We start from the raw sequence: 19,901 nt of genomic DNA, 5'->3' as shown, positions 1-19,901 counted from the left end.
AGGGTCGCGGCATTAGTAAGGTTGAGAACCACTGCTTTATGGAGACAGGTGAGACCACGTGGATGGAAGTCAGAATCTTAGGGCCTTTCCTTCATCTGTAAACTTTCCCAGGTGAAAGAAAAGAAAGAGCAACACATTAAATTTTTATGCATGCAGTCATCTGAGTTGGGTCCCCAAAGAAAAACATAGTGAAAGCTGCTAAAGGAAAACCAGAAATAAAGCTTCCTTAATTCCAGAGTATCTTTATGGTACACCAGTTCTATGGCTACATTTGAGCATACACTATTGTATATATGAACCAACAAGCTGCTTCATAGAAAATGAGAGTCCTCTCAGTGCTAATGGGTTCAATTCTTAAGATCCTTGAAACATAAAAGTAAATACCTATGTCACTTGATAAAGGAATTATGTATTCTTTTATCTGTTTAGTTTTCTTCCTTCTCTCTCCACTATACCACAGATCTATATAAATAACTTTATCCCATCACCAGTAGCCATATTACCAAAATGGTAAATTGTAACATATCTCCAGCTAATCTTTTTTTTAAGTCTATGCTCGTGACATGCAGCTATTCGCTCTCCTTCAAAAGGCCCATACTGCCTATTTCATTCATGAAGCCACTGTTCACACATGGCCATGGGGCACCTTCCCATTGTCTTGTATAATAGGTAGGCTTTACATTTATTTCCTGTGGATTTCCCTCACAAACAGGTAAACTAGGAAAACAGGAACCGTGCTGTACTATTTTTGTATTCTGTTACAGAACAAAGGAGGTGTACTATTTTTGTATTCTGTTACAGAACAAAGGAGGTGGCCTTATTTGAAAATCACACCACTGTAAGTATTTTCTATATGAATCAGGTGATATATTATTAACAACTTTAACTTATCTAGGCAAGCTGATAGTTATATGGCAGTTAACCATATTTACCTCTTTCATAATTGTATGTTTATTTCTAAAAGACTCATTTGGTTAATTTTTTTAAAAAAACCCTCAAAACTATTTAGTTTAAATCAGTATAAATGCACTGATGCTTCAGTGGTAGCACAGAATAGTACAGACAGTATAGGATAGTACAGACAGTAAATGTTAGATATCAGAAATGATATCAGGTATATATGAAGAGCTCAGTAATTTACAAAATAGTCCATACATTATGTAATGTCTTCCTTTACATAATCCTGTGAAACAGGATGAGTAGATAGTATCGGCCACACTTTATAAATAAACCTAAGAAAAGGCACCTGGTAAATTAGAGGCAGCATAAGGAATATAACCCTAACTCCAGAAAGAATGCAGAACCGAATCACATAGACCAAAAAAGTATTAGAAGGTTTGTTTTATTATATACCAGCAGACAATCTATCCTTAAATAGGACAAATAACCAACAGTAAGTAGATTATAAACTCAGCTAGTCTGTGGGTTTGTGAGGATGACGATGTCGTCTGTTATATACACAGCATGACACAAAACCTGGCACACAGAAGGCTCTCAAATATCCATCTAATCAGACAGCACCTGTTTTGCACTATTACTAACAATATTCTAAAGTCCTACTGAAATATTTGAAGTTCTTCATGTCTCAATGAAGTGAAAAGAAACTCTATAAATGCTTAATTACATGTTAGAGCATACGTTATCTTCTAAGACCCTGCAATTTAAACTAGACCTATTAAAAGATAGAGTTAACTGCCCAACAAGTAGATACAGAAATATGTTCTGCTTGGAAATAATTTTATATTTCAAGAAGCAAAAGGTAGTGACGTATACCAATCAGTAAAAAGAATCAGACAATTTTAAAAGGGGAAGCACCAATCTTAAATTAGCCCTTAAAATGGTCTATTTTGGCCACTTTTACGCCCATTGTAATTTGTTATTCTTTGCAAAAGCTAAAAACATTTGCTCACTGACTATTCAGGTAAGAGTGAAAAGATGAAAGGCTGACCTGTGACAACAGGCCCATTCTTCTGACTCCTGGGAGGACTAAATGCGCTCGGAGAACTGCTGCCAATGGAAGTCTGTTTTACATTCAACTCTGAAAAACTGATCACTTTAAAGATAATCCCCAAATTTCTTTTCAACTAAAATTTCAATTAGCCAAGAAGGAACAATTATTATCCATTTACTACATGCCACTTTTTGGAACACTTGACAGGTATCTCATTTAATCCTCACCACTTTAAGAGATGGGTACAATTATCTCCATTTTGCTGATGAGGAAACTAGAGTGCCAGGCCACATGGAGAGGTGGAGCCAGGAGTTAAATCCAAACCATTTGACCCAGTGCCTGTAGCCTGACTTGGAAAAGGAGGGTGTCACCACATCTAGAAACATGTCCATTAAGAGGTGGCTGTATTCCTCTACTTGCTGTGGCCTCCTGTGCCTAGACATTTCCCATCACCACACTGGAACTTCAGTTCATCTTCTTTCCCCACGGGGACCCCCTCAATTCTCTGCAAACTCAAGCTTCTTTCCCTCAGTCACCCAAACCTGACCATCCTTCTCTCATCCATGTGTATTTATCCAGTGAATCTTGCTTGGGTTTTCTCCTTTTGCACTCTCTCTTGCCCATCTTTTTATTTGCCCAATATCATCATCCTAGTCCAGACGCTGGCATCACAGACATATTACTACAACTTCTTTCCCACTGGCCCCCTCAACTAGAGTCAGAAATGTTTGCCTTCCTATCAGAGGCTATACTGGAAGCAAGCAGATTAATGATAATAACAATAATAAATACTTGCTAACAATTACATGGTACAGTGCTCTAACACACGTGTGTGTGTGTGTGTGTGTGTGTGTGTGTGTGTGCGCGCGCGTGCGTGTCTGTTTCTCACTCAAGCCTCACAACTCACAATAATTCTGTGAGGCTCTTACCATTACCATTTGTTTTATAGATGAGAAAATCATTCCCCAGCAAAGTTAAGTAACTTGCCCAAGGTCATGCAGCTAGTAAGTGAGAGAGCCAGACTCTAGATTCTGGCAATTCCAGGGTCTACACTCTTAGTCATTATATTATCTCTTAAACAAGTAGAATTTATACCCAGATCCTCTGAGAGCCTTGGAAGAGACATTGCTCACTGAATACCCTCAGGTTCACTTGAGGGGCATGTGTGACTACTTTTGGCCAGTGGGTGGGAGCAAAAGTAGCATGCCACTTTTAGGCTGAAACATTAGAGGGCAGTGAGGAATATTCTATCCTGCTCTTCTCTCCTGCCACAGTGACCAGATATGTTCTAGGACCTTTGTTAGTATAGGTCCTTGAATGAGTAAATGTTGAATTCCCCATGCCTGCATCCCATCCACCTTAGTTAAGTGATACAAAAAAGAAATACACTTATGCAGCAATTTTCGACCAGTGCGCTGCAAGAATTATTTAATTTTATTTATTTTTTCCTTTTATTGAATTTATTAGAGTGACACTGGCTAACAAAATTATACAGGTTTCAGGTGCACAATCCTACAACACATCATCTGTATACTATAGTGTGTGTTCATCATCCCAAGTCTCCATCCAACACCTTCCCCAACTCCCCACCCTCTGGCAATCACCACTGTTGTCCATGTGCATGAATTTTTCTTGTTTTTTCTTTTTTGCTCAGTATCTTCACCCCCTTACCCAGCACCACCCGCCCCCACCCCTGACAGTTGTCAGCCTGCTCTCTACTCTGTTTCTATCTAAGCCTGTCTCTATTTTGCTTGTTAGTTCATTTTATTCATTCGATTCTACATATGAGTGAAATTATATGGTACTTGTCATCCTCGGAATGGCTTATTTCACTTAGCATAATGCTCTCCAGGTCATCCATGCTGTTGCAAAAGGTAACATTTTCCTTCCTTCCTTCTTTCCTTCCCTTCCTTCTTTCTTTCTTTCTTTTTTCCTTCCCTTCCCTTCCCTCCCCTCCCCTCCCCTCCCCTCCCCTTCCTTCCTTCCTTCCTTCCTTTTTTATTATTTTTAAATATATTGTAAGTGACTTCAGAGAAGGGAAAGGGAAAGAGAGATATAGAAACATCAGTGATGAGAGAGAATCACTGATTGGCTGCCTCCTGCATACCCCACACTGGGGATCAAGCCTGCAACCTAGGCATGAGCCCCGACCGGGGATTGAACCATGACCTCCTGGTTCCTAGGTCTACGCTCAACTACTGAGCCAGGACAGCCAGGCTCTTTTTTTTTTTTTTTTTTTTTTTTTACAGCCAAGTAGTATTCCTTTGTGTCAATGTACCAGAGCTTTTTTTATCCACTCATTTACTGATGGGCACTTGGGCTGCTTCCAAATCTTGGCTATTGTAAATAATGCTGTAATGAACATAGAGGTGCATATATTCTTTCGAATTAGTGTTTTAGGTTTCTTCACATAGATTCTTTAAAACATGCAATACATAACTATTTAGTCAGGGGCACTGACTTCTTTTCCCTTAGATTGTCAAATAAAATAATGACAACCAATACAACAATAGCCGTCTGATATGAATGAATCAAAATTATACTTTTTTGTCAGATTGGCAACAAATATATTTTTTGGTGTGCCACAGAATTTTAGTTTTTAGTTTATGTGTGCTATGAGATGAAAAAGGTTGAAAATTGCTGCATTTATGTGTTCAGTCACTGAGATTTCTGTATTAATTTGTGGCTACAACATAAGCTAGCCTTCTGATTAATAAAGTGTTTAACCTACTTAGAATGAAACAGACCAATACACACAGTGTAAGAAAAGAAAAATGCAGACACTATACAGTTCTCCTGGCAACAAACACATCTTCCTTAATCCCACTTTCATTGTGTCATTTCATGCTCAAGGATTGAGAACAGTTCCCCATGATCTACCACATGAAGTCCGAGTTCCTCTCCTATACTTTCAAGCCCTAGCCACCCAATTTCCCCCCATTGCCCAACACACACTGTTCAAATTACTAGTCTAGTTGGTTTTGTCTCTGTCGTATGAATATAACAAGTATTTGGTTCTCACTGATTCCTCCATTTATTTTTACACTCACATCCCAACTGAACCTTTTTCTTTAATTCTTCTTTGACTATTCAAAGCCACTCATCTTTCTTTCCTCAACTTACTTGGCTTTTATACAGTTTTAACTTTACAATTATATCATCTTACAACAAAGGAAGAGAAAAGACACACTGGCCTAAAAACCTGTGGCCTGGTTTTGGTTTGAAAGCTAGTCAGCTATATCACCTCTGTTCAGTCTTTTAGCCTTCCTGAATTTGTGGGGATTTTTAAATCACTGAAATAACAGTGTTATATAATATGTGAGCTCTCTGCCAGCCATCGTACAGTCTATGGACTATTATTTCGTGTGCATTACTCTTATATCCATCCACTGAAATAGAGGCTCTCCTGGGGCAGAGAACTTGACTATTACTCTTTCGCTTCATTAGCACACTTGCTATGTAGCTTCTCGTTGTTAATAGTGCTTTTTAGATGTCTTGTCTACTTAACTGAACTGCAAGCACTCATAGGCAGGAACCATATTACTCTACGTTCCACACGGTACCGAACGCAACTGACCCAAACCAAGAACTCAGATAATTTTTTATTGGCTTTTATCAGTTTTCTCAGAGTGTGAGAATATTTATTTTTAGTGTCTGTATCTTGTAAGACTTTTCCGATGCAGATTTGAGAAGAAAAAAATTGTGTCAGAATGAAACTACAATGAGGCTACAAAAATTTTTAATCTTACTCTAAAAAAGCAACATTTCGATATGTTCTTATTATTTGAGGGCAGTAATTCCATTAATTCCATTATTTTCCCCCTTAAGTCCTACAGTGAAACATCTGCTTTTTAAAAATATACATATTACAAATATATGGGGTTTAAAAATAAATACAAACTATATTATCATGTATTGGTCTATCATATATTATAATTTGAGAGAGTAATTAAAGTATTGCATATGATACTTCATGTATTATTGTCTATTTTTTCCCCATTAAGGGAACAAGAGCAAAGAAAAGGTCATGAGTTTGAGTGTTATTGGTTTTACTTAAAGAACAGCTGTTAAGAGGAAGGCATCATCAAAACAGATCCAGAGACACAATACCCACATATGACAAGAAATCAAAGCAGTTCCTGTTGTTAGTCCCAACAAGCTGTACTGGCTTGCCTGAGCCATGGCCTATAACTATGCTTGTGCCCGTGTACTCAGGTCTCTGAAGAGACCCAGAGAGAGGCTGGTCAGTCAGAGGCAGGGGCAGGGCTAAGGCTACTGTAGGTCTTGGTCATGTAGAATTTAGGAAGCAAATGGTAAAATGGAAAGAAAAAAAAGTATCCCATTAGGATCCAGTTGTCAAATTATTTGACGTTTGAGTGTTTGACAAAGTGTTGATAAGGCAATGGGTACATGGCAGGCATTATACTATTCTCTCTGCATTTGTGGATATATGAAAATGTCTGTGATACATTTAAAAACTGGTGAGTGTAGTCTCCAACATTCTCCCACTCTTGTTACATCAGGGACGGAAGCAGAAATTCAGGGACTGATTCACAAAGGACTGAAAGGGAGATGGCAGTGGGTATCACTTGGCTGCAAGTCCCTGTCTCTAACCAGTTAGCTGCAGCCATCCCAACCAAATGAGAAGACAGAGAAGGCACACACCTGGCCACATTCATATCTAAGATCCCACAGCAGGGTAGTCTCAACAGACCTTCAAGAGTCCTAGTAAGAAATGGTTTTGGTAACAAAGTCAACAGCAAAGAACACAGACCAGAAATCTACATGAAAAGATTGTCAGGGTTTTTCATAACTATGTACACACACACAGGCATAATGCTCCCTGAGTAATCTGATCTCCTAACACAAAGGGCTACTTCCTTTTCCTTAACCTGTTTCAGTTCAAATGTAAGTATCTCAGATTTAGACATACTGCTTTATATGTATATACATTTGAAGCTAAATATAGATCTTACATTCTTTTGATTACCAGCTCTGCCAGCTAAGATTCATTTATGGATAATAGAACCCTCTCAAGTTATTTTGGGCAGAAACAGATTTGACACAGAGCTGACTGCTTATAAAACTGATGGAAGGGCTAGAAGGGCAGATCCAGTCTATGCCTCCAGGAGGAGACTCCTAAAAAAACACATGAGGACTGATCTACCCAGAAGACTGCTTCCTCTGCCATATTTAAGACCCTAGGAAATCAGGAAGTCATTAGATCATTTCAGCAGAGTTTAGGGGTCAGGAAGCTATCTGAACAATAAGCCCCAGAGCCCTGCTGGGTCTGCAGAACTGGGTCAACAAAATGGTATCTCATATGCTACAGCCTTGGCTCACACTGAACTCCAGCACCACACAAGTTCTTCTGATTGGTGGAGCCTAGATCAGACCCAGAATTCTGATGCAACGGAGTTAAGAAGAGTGTTCCGTTTTCCAACCTCTGATTTATGTGGCGACAAGCAAGAAGGACTCTGGAATAGATCATGAGCAAGCCAATCTAAGCATATCCATCATACCACATAAAACATGAAAATACTCTACCATGCCCTGGCCAGTTTGGCTCAGTGGATAGAGCATTGGCCTGTAGACTGAAGGGTCCCAGGTTTGATTCCGGTCAGGAGCCTATACCTTGGTTGCAGGCACATCCCCAGTGGGAAATGTGCAAGAAGCAACTGATCAGTGTTTCTCTCTCATCGATGTTTCTAGTTCTCTATCCCTCCCCCTTCCTCTCTGTAAAGAAATCAATAAAATATACTAAAAAAAAAAAACTCTACCAAAAGGAAGGGAAAATGCCTAATTTTAAAAAGATAAAGAAGAAACTTAACAGACATGGCAACCAAATGCAAAAACAAATGTAATCGAGCATTTTCAAAGTAATAGAAGAAATTTAAATATAGTTTTAGTAGTACCTTAGAGTAAGGAAATATAAATAATTTTGTTAGGTAAAGTAATATTATCTCTCTATATAAAACCCTAAGCAACCAGTCAACTGTTTGACCAATCTACCATTTGACTGGTTGCTATGACATGCACTGACCACTAGGGGGCAGATGCTCAACACAGGAGCTGCCCCCTGGTAGTCAGTGCACTCCCACAGTGGGAGTACTGCTCATCTGACTGACGGGCACCAGACACTGGGCTCACGGCTGTACTTGGTGGCACCAGCCTCCCCCGCCTCCACTGCAGCACTACCGAGTGGTGAGTGACAGCAGCCGCAGGCACAGCGGGGCCAAGATGAGCGGGAGTGGTGCAGGGACGGTTCTGGGTTCAGGCTCCTCCCCGGCTACCAGCCGCTTTGCACACTACTACATCCCCTGAGGGGTCCCAGATTGCGAGAGGGCGCAGGCCAGGCTGAGGGACCCCACCAGTGCACGAATCTGTGCACTGGGCCTCTGATGGTTATATAAGAAATGCCATTTTTACAGCTTACTTAAAGTATGGACTTTAAATAAAACCTTCAAAATACAGTAAAAATATTTACTTTTTTTAGGGGAGTAGAAGAAAGGATGGTAATAATGTTAATTATTAGATCTATTTTCTCTTCTTTTGTGATTAAAATTTTTCATAATAAAAAGCTTTAACGGGTTATGCCAAAGAAACATGGGAAGTACAAATTATTTTCATCTAATGCTTCATCTTCAAAACTTTAATTCTACCACATTATTAAAATAAGGTTCATCTTCTATAAAATAACTGGCTTATATCCTTTAAACTATCAAGATAATAAAAGACAAAGACAGAATGAGGACTGTTCCAGATTAAAGAGTAAAGGGACATAACAATGTGAGATATAATTCTGGAATGGACCATAGTTTTTTCCCTTTTGCTGTGAAATAGAACATTATTTGTACAATTGCCAAATATGAATAAAATAATATATACTGATGTATTTATGGGTGAAGAAGCATACATCTACAACTTGCTCTCAAATGATTCAGGGGAAAAATATATACGGAGAGACAGAGAGAAAACAAATGTTAATAATTAGGGCATCCAGGTGTGGGGTATAAGGGAGTTCTTTTGTCCTACTGTAACCTTTCTATAGCCTGAATTATTTCAAAAATTATAAAAAGTATAAAACATAGTGGCAGCATTTGGAAGCTCTGAAGAGAAACAGGACCGTTTCTTCTGTCAAAATAAAAATTAATAATTAAATAACTGAAGGGTCATGTAGACAGTGCTTTTTCAGATACCATTCTATAGGTATTTTCCCCCATCTGAACATCTTTGGCAGAATGTTATTATTTTGTACTTCTCATTTTAGCAGCAAAATTTGAATGCAGTCATAATGTTGTCTTTATACCCTAGCATTTACTTTTAGGAACATGTGCAAAACTGCAGTTGAAAAAATGAGTATGCAGGAAGCCTTGGTTTGATAAGTTTATAGTCTCAAATTAATTTCTAGAGTTTTCACCCCCCCCCCCAAAAAAAAGGAAAGAAAGAAAGGAAGTAGCATTAAGGCTGTCTTGCACAAAAGACAATGTCTGAGCTAGGTGTCAGACAGGCATGACTTAATCTAGGCTCTGACACTTAACAGACGTGATCCTAGTGACTCAATTCTCAGAACCTCTGCTTTCTCACAAGGCACAGAGCGATATCAAGATCTACTCTTGCAAGACTGTTGTGGATGTTCATCTAAAACAGGAACATATGTAAGATAAGGTTCTATGGTACAAAATAGTTCTTCAAAATGTCCCTACCAAGATTTCTTGGGAGAAAGGGTAAATTCTGCTACCAAAAAAATCTCCAAATAAAATGTACAATATTAACATTTTATAATGCTACTCTGTATTGTTTCTCCATGTTGTTGCCAATATTAACAAACATACCCTTGGTCGAATAATTTATTTATACATAAATTTTTTTTAAGGGCCTACTACGAGTCAGGCACTACTCTAGGCACCAGGATGAGAGCTAAAAATAATACAGATCAAATTATCCTCATGACTTTCATTAAGTAAACAAATTATATCATTTTAGGAGAGGGGATCATTTTGAGTGTTATTCTAGCTTTGTTCTGTGCCCTCCCAGTTATTCTCTGAACTATTTTAATAATGAACCTTCTTTCTATTAAATAAGCCAGAGTCAGTTTTATTACAACAGCTAACAAGCATGTCTGAGCTCTTGTAACTGAAAAAGCCTTTTTTCCTTTGACCTCAGATAATAAAAGCACATTAGATACTTCAGACCTCAACATATATCATATACAAAAAAATCCAACCATAAGATAGATAGGTATGAGATTACTTTTATGTGTTGTATGTTTTTCTATGGTTACTAAGACGTGGCTAGCATTTTGAAATTTTTTTCTTAGAATAATACAATGATCTGAATCTAAAATCTTTCATAAGGTGCAACTTTCCAATGATAAACAAGAACAGGAAGTGAATCTCAAACACAACCAGACACCTAGTTCCCTTCACAATTACGTTCTCTGCTGTTGTCTGCGCCTGACTTCACAACATTAAACTCGCACCATCTTATTCTAATTTAAAGTTATTAACAGTTTTATTTCTGTTTGAATAAAACATATTTTCTATTAACTAGACATTTTGACATATACTCAAATATTTTAAGTTCTATGAGGAAGACAGCTTAAAATAAAGGAATTGAGTAGCAAAGGAACTTACAAAAGCAGAAATGAAAACAGATGTTAAACTGCTCTGAAACAAATTTTTTGCTAATAGCCTAAGCCCAAGCTATTTCAGTCTGCTACTAGAAATATTCTAATCGGTCAAAAGATCTCAACAAGCTTCATGGGTCATCAGCTCTTCCAGGGTGTGGGTTAACTCTTTTCAAGGCTCTGTTTCAGGGCCACCCAGCCCCGTGGATGTGTATATTATGAGATTTCAAAGACTTGCAAAAGCTTTGTTTACGTCACTGGCCCTCCATCCTGGGCGATTTTGTCCTCCAGTGTCACCTGGCAATATCTGGAGACATTTTTTGTTGTCATGACTGATGGAAGGTGGGGGCACTGCTGCTGGCATCTAGTGGGTAGCCAGGGACATTGCTAAACATCCTACAATGCACAGGATAGCCTCCCATGCCAAAGAACTAAGTAGGCAAAAGTGCTGACCCAGCCCTGCCCGGGTAGCTCAGCTGGTTAGAGCATTGTCCTGATACGCTAAGGTTGTGGTTTCGATCCCGGTCAGGGCACATACAGGAAACAATCCATTAATGCATAAACAAGTGTGATAACAAACCGATGTACCTCTCTCTCCCTCCCTTTCTCTCTCTCTCAAATCAATAAAAAAAAAAAAATTTTTAAAAAAGTGCTGACCCAGGTTGAGAAAACCCTGGTTTAAGTCAACTATGCCACTGCCCTTCACATTCAAATATAAAATTGCTAATCATGTGGCTTCACATATCCTCTGACCCTTTCAAACAGGAGACATTCAATCTTCCCCCCGGGAAAAACACTCTGGCCACTGAAACTGGCACTGAAATCCCTGCAGGTGAAAAGCCTGAGTGTCCTTTCACAATTAATCAGCAATCTCCAAGGGTAAGAAACTCTGTATGCTATTTTATTTGATTCTCAAGACACTGGCCTTCACACATTACTAATACCTTGATTATACTGAGAAGCAATCTTGTTTTTAGTAATCATTCCTCAGTCAATGTCAAGTGCGTAAGTGAGGCAACAAAAGCCTCTTCCTCTCCTTATGTATCTTTTCAGGTCATAATTTTTCCTTTTCCACTTTACAGAAATGTTGCTCAAGGTTTCTGAGCCTATTTGCTTAAAGGAGATGACAATTTGTACTGTACAGGGTTATTCTGAGAATTAAAGTGCCATCAGTGTGTACGCTGAGTGCCTGGGACGTAATGTGTGCTTACTAATTCCTAATAGATAATGTTACACACACAGTGTTATACAACCAACTGATGGAAGTTTGAGAACTTGTTGGTTGGGAAGAGATACTTTGAGAATATAAAAATGAATCGATTACATATTTCTCTCTAGGTACAAAAGAATAACTCTGTGCTGTCTCCAAAATGCTCCATGCTGAGGGAGCTACAAAAGAGATCCTCCCTTTACAAAGCATCAAGTTGAGAGAGAGATCAGTTAGATAAGTAATTATAAAACCTAGTAATAAATGTTATATGTACATTTTTTAAAACTTAAAGTGATCAGTGAGCACAAAGGAAGGAGTGATTAATTGTAGTTGGGATAGGATTTCATATAACAGAGATATTCAAGATGAGTCTTGAAGGAGAAGCAGAAGTTAGCCATACAAAGGGAGAAAGGATGTTGCAATCAGAACTGTCTGCATGAATAAAATGAGAAAGTAAAATGACACAGGAGTGATGGGTAGTGGTGAATAATGCAATTTAGCTGGTGTGTAAAGTACAAGGGGGCAAGAAAGGGGAGTGATAGAAAATGAGGCTAAAAAAGTTGGTTGGGACTCAAACCAGAGATGCCTCACTAACAAGTTAAACTTCATAAATTAGCAGTAAGAAGTCACAGGTTTCTGAAGGTATTTATATATATAAAACTCTAATATGCAAATAGACCAAACGGCGGAACAACTGAACAACCGGTTGCTATGACGTGGTGGGTATGAAACGTGGTGGGTGTGAAACGTGGTGGGTATCGGCTGTGGCAGGATGGTGGAGGTGAGTGGGGGCGCCAGACCAAAGCGGGGTGCTGGTCACTGTCATCAGGGCGAGCCTCTGGTGGTTACTGAAAATTCTTTGCTCGGCGCTCGCACCCGCTGCCGATGCCAGTGCAAGCAGCAGCTGCTGGCCGTGATCACCCCTGAGGGCTTCTCCACCTCCCCTTGCTCCTGAGGGGCAATCAGAGAAGCAGCCGCCGTTCGCACCCGCCGTTTGCACCCACTGATGACACCGGCCCCACTCGCACCCACGGCTGGCGCTAGCCCCAATTGCTCTGTGCCATCAGCAGGTGCAAGCGGGGCCAGTGCCATCAGTGTGTGGGAGTGGCAGCGGCGGCGGTAGGAGCAGGGCTGCTGGCAGATAGGGGACTAGGGGCCATGGCGGGACCTGTGCCCACCGCAGCCTCACGGCTCACAGTTCCTTTCAAGGTGCACAAATTCGTGCACTGAGCCCCTAGTAAAGAAATAAGATCTCTGGAGTTAAAATAAGGGGTTGGGACAATGCACACAATAGCTTTGAGATGGTGATAGGGAGAACAATTAGAATGCTATTGCAGTAGTCCAAACAAAAGGAGATGAAATGGAATCAAAAGACCAATAACTTTTCATTCATTAATTTACTCTATTCGTCCATTGACCATCTCTTCACGCATCCATCCAACATGTGCCCACTATGTGGGAGCCACTATGCTAACTGGGCATGATCAGTAGGTAAGACTGGCATGGTCTCCTGCTTGCATAAAACTTATATTCTAGTGGAGGAGAAATATGTTAAACTATTTATTACACAATGGATTATCTAATTTTTATGGTGATAAGTACTATGAGAAAGTTCTAAGGAAATACATCACTGTGACCTAGTCTGAGGCTGGGGATGGTCAAAGAAAGCTTCTGCAAGAAGTGACCTTAAGCTTTTCCTAAAGCCCTTGAGCCAGGGTATTTATTACCTCACACCCCTCATCCTAAATAAAATTTTGAGAAATTCCTCTTTCATTAGTCAACTTTACTTTGTGCAGTCACCTTTAAGTACCTATTTACTAAAATCTCTGATAGGTCTAACCAAACCAGTGGGTATTGCTGGAAGGGGCAAAGAGGACTGGGGATAAGCAGAGAAGGGTGGGAAGAAGTTAAGCGTAAGGAGGGGCAAAGAGGAGAGAAGTGGGTGGGGGAAGAAGGTGGAAGAGGAAAGAGCTCAAAATCTAAAGTTTTTAGCTACACAACAGAAGATTTTATAAAGAGGAACTCATTAAGGAAAGAAAGTCTAAACATTTGTTGCGATTAATACTGAGAAACAATCCTCTGCATATTAATAAACATGATGAACCATCAACCTGTCAACTTCTACTATTGCTTGCCTGGAAAGCACTCTCTTTTTTAATTTATTTTTTATTGATTTTTAGAGAGAGAGGAAGGGTGAGGAAGACAGAGTGAAACAGCGATCAGCTACTTCCTGTACACCCAATAATGGGGATCACGCTCACAATCGTGCCCTGACCGGGAATTGAACTAGCAACCTTTCAGTGCTCAGGATGATGCCCAACTGAGCCACACTGGCCAGGGAAAGGCACGCTCTTTTTAGAATGAAGTATTCCAGGTCAAAATTCCAACTCTGTCAACTGGATTTCTTCATCTCTCTAAGAATAAAATTTTACACTAGTAAATTAGATATAATCATACCAATTTCACAGAGTATTTTAAAAACTAAATATCAAAGGAGAAAAGATATTTAAATATCTAGTAGCTCAACTCTTCGAATCTATTATTCTAAATACATTATTAATGTGATCACTTCAAATTTGGAGGCCCTGATGACTATCTTTATTTTGAGAAATATCACTTCATTTCTAAAGGCATTGATCATCATTCAGGCTGTGATGATTTATATATTGAATATTTAGCCCAATTTCAAACCATAGGGACAAAAAATTTAGAAAGCTAACTGACACTTAATGTTAACTTTGCCCACAATACCCACTTCCCTTAAAATTTCCCAACGGTTGATATTCAAGATGACCACAGATGATTATAGGTGCACTGCTACTCTCTAATCAGCACTCAGCTCTAGAGAACCTAATCCCTTAACACTTTCAAGATTAAAAGTTACACCACCTAGTCTGGACACCAACTCTGTTGCCACAGAAACACTGTAGCCCAAATGAAAGTCTAACACAGGGCTACAACATTACGAAAGAATAACATTCACTATCTGTGACTAACTCTTTTAAATCGGTCTAAGTAACCAAATTAGTTCACCAAACAATTACGGAGGCACCATGATATCTGTTTCTTAGCCTCCTAAATACTCTGTGGCTAGTACTAGAAAGTTTTACCCTTTGCAATGCCAAGAGGCGGAATTAGAAGATTTAGATAAAGCAAGCTCTATGTCAAACATGTAATCTGATCATCAAGAACAACTGCTGGAAGTTGGGAATTTGCAGATATTAGAACATTAAATTTCTGTAGGCGTGAGACCAAGAACACTCCTCCTTGCTTCCTTCACCGCCAGCACTCTGGCAGATTACAGAGAACAGTATATAGATGCCTCAAACACAATCTGCAAAGAAACAAAAAATGAGCCTTGAAGAGATGCTCATGGTTGCTGGGAATGGGTGAAAACTGGGGTGAGATACAATTGACTGAAATACTGAGAGACCTAAGAAACAGGCTCATAGAAGTAAGACAAGGTAGCATAGTGACTACAAAGTCTATTTTATTATTTTTTAGTGAGTTTATATGAGAGTATAGGACATAGTATTACATGTTCTGCATAATGTCTATTCTGACTAAAAGAATACTATTTGAGTATTACCTGACATACAATTACCTTAAAAATATTGACTGCTAGTAGAAGTATCTGATACAATCAATGAAAAGAAAATAATTTGATTTCACAATTGTCACTGTTCTTAAAACACACACACAGTTTAAGAAAAATGTTTTTATTGATTTTAGAAAGAGAGAGGAAGGAATAGAAAGAATCATCATTCGCTGCCTTCTGCACACCCCCTACTGGAGATTGAGCCCGCAACCTGGGCATGTGCCTGACCATGAATCACAATCAGTGACCTCTCGTTACATGGGACAATGCTCAACCAATTGAGCCACACTGGCCAGGGCAAAACACACTTTTAAAAACAATACTGTCTTGATGGCGGATTAAGCACATGTACTTATCTCCTCTGTTCTTTCCTAAAACCTTATAAGAATGGCATTAAAAGATTTTTTTTGTAAAGGCATAACCCCACAAAGGTAAAGAAGAATTGACAATTATAAAAATTTGTCTAAGCTGGAAAGCAGGAGTAGAGTGGTAACAAACCTGGCAAACCTGAGAAAACTAAATACTAAACCAGCAATGGTGAAATCTGAGAAATAAACTGGCTAACACCCAAACTTCCCAGGGGCTAGAGGACTAGCAGTACTATATTTTTCTGGAACTGCTAAGGCACAGTAAGAGCACCGATCCCGCCCGCCCCCCCCCCCATGTTCAGCCCACCCACTGACTAATGCTCCCCATCCCCTCACTGAAAACTGGGTCTTATTATCTAGAAAAGGTAACAAGGAGTGTCTGGGGACTGGGGGACTCCTATGCACAGGTGAAGAGTGCAAATACAATACTAAAGATCAAAGTTGTGATACTAGATGAAAATTCATATAAGAAATGTTGAGACTCCCAGACTTACACCCTATAGGTAGTGGATTGAAAAGTATGCTCTGGGGAATCTGACAATTCATGAAGTTTAGAAAAAAAGACATAAATTTACAGATCCTGATATTGGTAATTCCTGATAAAACATCCCAACCCAGGGATGCTAAAATGAAGTCCATGGTCATTCAGCCCCTTTCACATAATCTATTTCTTCAATCAGCTTTCGAAAAAGCTGGCTCTTAAATATAAACAGATAGCCAAAGGCTCAGAGATATTTAAGGAATAATCCTAACAGTAAAAACAGAAAACAAGGGGGGAAAAAGAAACTCAGAAGAAATAAACTATTCAGGGAAATAAAAACCTTTGGGGGAGGCAGAAGAGATTATCCTCAATATTATGAAAGATATAAGAAAAAATACTGCATCCATGAAAAAGAAAAAACCCACCACAGGATGCCAAAAGAAATGAATATTCAAAAAATAAAAAAGAACCAAAGGAAATTAAAAGTAGAACAGCAACAAATATTTTAAAAGAACTCAATAGAGCAGCGGTTCTCAACCTGTGGGTCGAACCACCCTTTCACCGGGGTCGCCTAAGACCATTGGAAAACACATATATAATTACATATTGTTTTTGTGATTAATCACTATGCTTTAATTATATTCAATTTGTAACAATGAAATTGGGGGTCACCACAACATGAGGAACTGTATTAAAGGGTCACGGCATTAGGAAGGTCAAGAACCACTGCAATAGAAGAAAATGTGTTTAATCTCATCAGTCCTGAAGGAAATGCCAACTAAACCACAATAACAGATCACTCCACATCCACTGGAATGACTAAAAATAAAAGGACTGCTAACTCTCTTGGATCACTCCCTCTGGGGCAAGTTAGTCATCATATCATGTGAATAATCAAGCAGCTTCGCAGTGAGGAATTGAGGCTACAGCCAACAGTAACGCGAGTGAGCCATATTGGAAGAGAGCCTTCAGATGATTATGGTCCCTGCTGGCATTCTGACTACAACCACAGGAGAGACTCTGGGCCAGTATCGCCCAGCTAATCCCCTCCCAACTTCCTGATCCATGAGAAAATTGGCAATATCGCCTAAAGCCAAACATATGTACACGGTACGATTCAGCTCTTAACTCCTAGGTACATACCCAACAGAAATGTGTGCATATTTACAACAAAAGATGTATTCAAGGATGTCCACAGCAACAGTATTTGTAATAGTCCCAAATAAGAAACTATCCCAATATCCATCAACGTAGGATGAATTCATACAAGACACATCACAATAATGACAAAGCATGAACTACTGAGACATGCAACATAAATGAAACTGCACTGAGAGAAAGACACTAGACACAGAAATCTACATGTCCATTTACATGAAGTTTAAACTAAGCAAAAACAACCCAGGTGTTGAAAGTCAGGATAGACTTTGGGGAGGAAGTAGTGACTGGGAGGCAGCAAAAGTGGGTCTTTTAGGGTATGGGTGATGTTCTATTTCTTCATCTGCATGGTGTTTAAAAGGGTGTTACTTTGTAAAAATTCAATGAGCTCTAAACTTAGAAAATGCACACTTTCCCATGTACATGTTGCACTTTAAAAAAAATTACTTTAAAAATATTAATTAGAAGAGTTGGAAGACAGAGCTTAAGAAATCTCCCAGCAAGGAGAGGGAGAGGGAAAGGGAGAGGGGGAGAGGGGGAGGGAGAGGAGGAGGGAGAGGGAGAGGGAGGAGGAGAGGGAGGGGGAAGAGGGGGAGAGGGGGAGATATTAAAACTAGACCTGTTAAGGAGACTGAGCATACAGATAATAGAATTTCTCAAAAAAGAGAGAACCAAGAAAATGGAAGGGAATATGATTAGGAAATAAGGAAAAATTTTAAAAAAAGGAAATATACGAATTTCCTGATTGACAGGGCCCACCAAGTGTACAACCAAAAGACATAAAAACACAATCTGGGCCGGCTGGCGTGTTGAGTGTCGACCTATGAACCAGTAGGTTACGGTTCGATTCCCGGTCAAAGCACATGCCCAGGTGGCAGGCTTATCCCTGGTGAGGGGCGTGCAAGAGGCAGCCAATCAATGATTGTCTCTCATCATTGATGTTTCTATCTCTCTCTCCCTCTCTGAAATCAATAAAAATATATTAACAAACAAACAAACAAACAAAAGACCCAAAATCTGTCCAATGCATCTCATTACAAACTGTCACAAAGTATTAGCAATCAGCTCTTCACTGAATTTGTCAACAGCAAGACTGAGAAGTTGGTACTGGTGACAAGAGTTAGCTAACATTCCCTCCACTATTTCCTCCTCTATGCCTTTCCTCTCCCTGCCCCAGGGAAATCACCATATGAAGAAACTGCTGCTTTCCAATATTGCTTATTGCTAAGAATTTGAAGGTGAATCCCCAACTAGCCTACTTGCCTGATGGAACAACAGTAAACAGGAGTGGGTAACTACTTGTTCTGTGGTGTCTGGGGTTTTCTACCCTAAGGGGCTCACTCCCCTTCTTATCTGACCTAACATGGCCAAAATAGTTTACTACGCCTTAGGGCAGTGATGGCGAACCTTTGACACGCGTGTCAGAGGTGAAAAGCGAACTCATTTTTTTGGTTGAGTTTTCTTTGTTAAATGGCATTTAAATATATAAAATAAATGTCAAAAATATAAGTCTTTTTTTTCTTACTATGGTTGCAAATATCAAAAAATTTCTATATGTGACACGGCACCAGAGTTAAGTTAGGGTTTTTCAAAATGCTGACACGCCGAGCTCAAAAGGTTTGCCATCACTGCCTTAGGGGAACATGAATTCAGAGGCCAAAATAACTAGGCATCCTTAGAATACAATCACAACGAAAAAGAAACACTAACTGAACAATATTACTAATGAAAGTAGAATTTTTAGAGTAGCTAAACCCCAAGTTACAATATATATTAATAACAATACTAATATAAGAGACAAGAAATTATTAAAAATATGAAATCAGACTATGTGGAAACATTAAGTATGGAAAAGATAACAGATGGGGTACACACAGTTGAAGAATAAATTACCAAGCTAGAAAAATAAATTAGGAAACTCTCCTAGAAGTCAGAATAAAAGGTTGAACAAGGAGAGGAAATTGAGGAAATATTTTTAAAGAAATAAATCACTTACAGAACACAAAAATATTTCAATCAAAGGCCTCTTAGCCATACAGTCTAGATAAAGATAACCTATTTGCACACCTCTGTGGTGATATTTAAGAAAGATAAGGGGAAATTCGAGAAACATCCAAAGACAAAGAATAAACAAATGATAAAGGAACAAGATCAACCTCAGATTTCTTAAAAACCATTGGGGGTTTAATAAGACAATGCAGTAATACCATTAAAATATTGAAGAAAAAAGAACTTAAACCTAGAATTTTTATACATTCAAGTTATAATTATTATAAATAAGTGATAGCAAATGAAAAAATATCTTCATGTATACAAGGAATCAGAGCTTTACCATACACAGATTAACTCTGAAAATACTTGAGGAGAAAATACTCCATTAAAAATTAAGGAGGAAATGACAGAGGGCTAAAATTAAGGATGATCATAAAGGAGAAATGGACAAATCCACAATCAGAGTTCAAGTATTTAACATTCTCATTCTATAACTAACAGAACAAGTAGACAG

At 38.9% G+C, this 19,901-nt stretch overlaps 1 protein-coding gene across 1 annotated transcript in view; it reads right to left on the bottom strand.

Annotated features, from left to right (window-relative positions):
* Positions 1 to 19,901, bottom strand: part of UBAC2 (UBA domain containing 2) — a 146,912-nt gene that overhangs the window by 48,578 nt on the left and 78,433 nt on the right.

Source organism: Myotis daubentonii, chromosome 2, assembly GCF_963259705.1.
Source record: "Myotis daubentonii chromosome 2, mMyoDau2.1, whole genome shotgun sequence".
Lineage (NCBI taxonomy): Eukaryota > Metazoa > Chordata > Mammalia > Chiroptera > Vespertilionidae > Myotis > Myotis daubentonii.
This window is presented reverse-complemented; position numbering and strand designations above follow the sequence as displayed.